Source organism: Macaca fascicularis, chromosome X (assembly GCF_037993035.2).
Source record: "Macaca fascicularis isolate 582-1 chromosome X, T2T-MFA8v1.1".
NCBI lineage: Eukaryota > Metazoa > Chordata > Mammalia > Primates > Cercopithecidae > Macaca > Macaca fascicularis.
The window spans coordinates 12,997,193-13,001,004 of record NC_088395.1 but is presented as its reverse complement, the minus strand read 5'-3'; positions in this window follow the sequence as shown (position 1 = coordinate 13,001,004).

Below are 3,812 nucleotides of genomic sequence, written 5' to 3'. Positions count from 1 at the left end.
CAATACCTACCACATTGTGCTGTCATAAACCTTCACCGTAATTGCACCTGTGGATACATCTAAGAGAGCCTGGCACAAGGGGGCTGCTCAGGAAGTGCAGACTGCCCTGTGGAGGGGGCATCAGCTCATCTTTTGGATGTTTGAAAGTCCTGTCCTTTATTGAATGTGTCCTGAACAACTCATCTTCTGTAGGGGAGATCGAACACCAAAACAGACTCTTACACTGCTAAGAGTAGACATGTTTTACAAAACGCAAACTGAAATTAATGTTTTTAGAATGTCTAAGTAATTCCTTGAAAAAAACCTTTTTAGGCTACAATTAATAAAACGAATTTAATAAATTCAAATTCCTCTCCTAATAATTTGATACTATCCTCAATCCCTGGCCTTGGGTGTTAATGTGTTTTCTTTCTCCCTTCCCCTCCCTTAACCTCTCCTCCCCTAGCCTCCTTTCCTCTCCTCTCCTTTCCTCTCCTCTCCTCTCCTCTCCTCTCCTCCCCTCACCTCTCCTTTCTTCCCCTCCCCTCCCCTTCCATCTCATCTCCTCTCCTCTTCTCCCCTTCCCTTTCCTTTCTTTTCCCTTCCTTTTAGTCTTGTTGCCAGATAGTCTGAGTTTAATGAGAAATGGCTACCCCAGGGCACCACTACCTATCCAACTGGGCAAACAAGGAACCACTGTATTATCTGTGAAACCATTTTCTTTCCTACTCACGCCCACCCTTTCATTGAGTCCATATCACTTCCTGACCATGGCAGCTCCCTAACACAATTCTTCCACTGTCTTTGCTCTCTCTACTAAGTTACTACCACAGCCTCCTCCTAAGTGGTCCCCGGCATTCTTCTGCCCACCTGCCCCCCACAACATCATTTAATGATTCTCAACACTGCTGTCCAGGTGATCCTTTCATACTACCAATCTGATTAATCCACCCCTTGTAGAAATGCTTTGATGGCACCTCTGCATAAAAGCACTCAATGTTAGCAGAGACAACTGTGTAATGTGGTCTATACTTTCCACTCTGGAATTATTGCCTGCCATCGTCTCCCCCTTTCAGAGGTGTTTCCCATTCTTGAACATGCCAAGCTCCCTCGGACCTCAGGATCTTTGTACAGGCTGGTCCCTCTACTTGGAGCACTCTCTACCACCACCTTCTTCACCTGCTAACACCCAACAATCCTTGATGTTTTAAGGCAAACATGGTGTCCTCAGAAGCATTGTATCTTAACCTCCTACCCACAGATTAATTGCTTCTATCAAGACAGTCATAGCACTTATCACAATTATACATTTACAGTTATCCGATTACTGGATTATAGTTGATCTCACCCAGTAGAATGGAAATTCCATGAGGGCAAGGGCTTTGTTTTGCCTTTGTTTTTTATTTTGTATTGCCAGCGCCTTACAGTGTATACATACATATAATTCCAGAAAGAAAGAATGTTAAATTCATATATAATGCTAAACATGATAAAAATATGACACTAAACTTACCTAAAGAAGAAAAACTATTGTTGAGAGATTTAGATCAGTAGACCTCAAAGAGTGGTCCTCAGACACCTGAGGGTCTGTGAGAACTTTTTAGGTGTTTCATGAAGTTGAAACTATTCTCATAGTATCTCGAAGATGGTATTTGTCTTTTTCACTGGGTTGATATTTTGCACTAATGTTGCCAGGGAATGGACAGTAAAACTGCTAGCACCTAAGCATGAGCCAAGATGTTCTTCACCATTATACACTTGAAGGACAAAACAAATGCCAGTCAAAGTTATTACTCTTACTAAATTTCGGAGCACACAGTTTTAAATTCTGTGTGACAGAACAAGAAGTACATCCGAATCATTTCAATTGCATACCAAGCTTCATATATTGTCTCAAGGACAAGCCCTCAGTGACTGGTGGTTGAGGTGAGGTGCCACTGTATGAGTTGCCAACTAAACTAGCTGCTGTTTTCATGTAACACTATTTTAACTTGAAAGGACAACTGACAACTAGTCATTATTCAGATTTGGGGGCTAGGCAGACATTTTCTCAAAATGAATGATACAAGTCTGTCACTTTAAGGAAAACGATTGACAGTATTTGATGCAAATAATACAATGAGTTTTCAAGTGACAATTAAAATTTAAGAAAGCTTGAATCTGCCCCCAGGAGCTTGATAGCTTTACAACACTTAAAGACTTCTCTGATGAGATCTGTAGTATTAATGAGTGTGATGTTAAAATATTGTATGAGGAAAATCTGCACAGCTCAACAAATCAATATATTCCTAACAACCAACATGATGTTAGAAAATTGTGCATGGGTAAAGGATACGTTCAAAATGCAAGATATGCCAGTGGGTTTTAATGTAACAGATTAGGAAAAGTACAACAGTATGGTTTCAAATCTCACAATGCATCTTTTCTTTAGGAAACCATCACTTGTGATTTGGCATAGTATCAAAGATGAGTATCCACGGCTATCTAAAAAGGCTATCAAGATACTCTCCTCATTTCTAAATACGTATTTGTTTGAGGCTGGATTTTCTCCATATTCATATTTCTCAACCAAAATAATGTTTCACAATATATTGAATACAGAAGTAAAGGAAACAAAAATATTTCACTCAAAATACCCTTTCTTTCTTTCCTTTCCTTTCTTTCCTTTCTTTTCTTTTTCTTTCCTTCCTTTCTTCTCCTTTCTTTCTTCTCCTTTCTTTATTTTCTTTTCCTTCCTTCCTTCCTTCCTTCCTTTCTTTCTTTCTCTTTCTTTCTTTCTTTCTTTCTTTCTTTCTTTCTTTCTTTCTTTCTTTCTTTCTTTCTTTCTTTTCTTTCTTTCTTTCTCTCTCTCTCTCTCTCTCTCTCTCTCTCTCTCTCTCTCTTTATTTCTTTCTTTCTTTCTGAAACAGGATCTCACTCTGTTTCCCGGGCTGGAGTGCAGTGGCACCATCTTGACCCACTGCAACCTCCACCTCCCAGGTTCAAGCAATTCTTATGCCTCAGCCTCCCGAGTAGCTGGGACTACGGGCACACACCACCGCACCTGGCTAATTTTTGCGTTTTTAGTAGAGATGGGGTTTCACCATGTTGGTCAGGCCGGTCTTGAACTCCTAACCTCTGGTGATCCACTGGCCTCAGCTTCCCAAAATGCCGGGATTACAGGCGTGAGCTATCGCACCTGTCCCCAAAATATGTTTCTTTGATATATTTCAAGGTGGCTATTCAGAGGGACTGGAAACACGCAGATAGCTAAAAAGTTCCTTTTCGTGGGGGGAGATTTGCATCTGTGGAGAAAAATCTGCATTGGTGAAATACACAGCCAGGCTTTCTCTACCCCCATGCCCCTTGTCCAGATCTAGGAAGGATTGGCTAGAGAGACTGGGAGTCTGACAGCTTTGGGGGCCTGACAGAAACATATTTTTTTCTGAGAGCTGCTACCTGTGAGGTTTCATCTGCATAACAGGACTGCCTTTGCTAGCCAAGCCTCTCCTCTTCTCTCCCCTCCACAACCTCTCTTGCTGTGCTCCAAGCCTCCTTCCTTTCTGTAACCGCAAGATGGTATTAAAGCATCACCCATCTAGCCCTTTCTTTGAGTTTTCATGTGTTGTATGACTCCCATGTGCACATTGATAAGTTTGTATGCCTTTTCTCCTATTAATCTACCTTTTGTCGGTTGATTTTCAGTGAACCATCAGAAAGTGAAGTGGAAGTTTTCCTTTGGCCCCTGCAGAAGCAAATATGAGAATCCAACTGCTTCTATTTAGGCAGGCACTGAGGAGACAGCAAAATGTAAGACAATGCCATTCTTCTCAATAAATTTATTTTTTAATCTA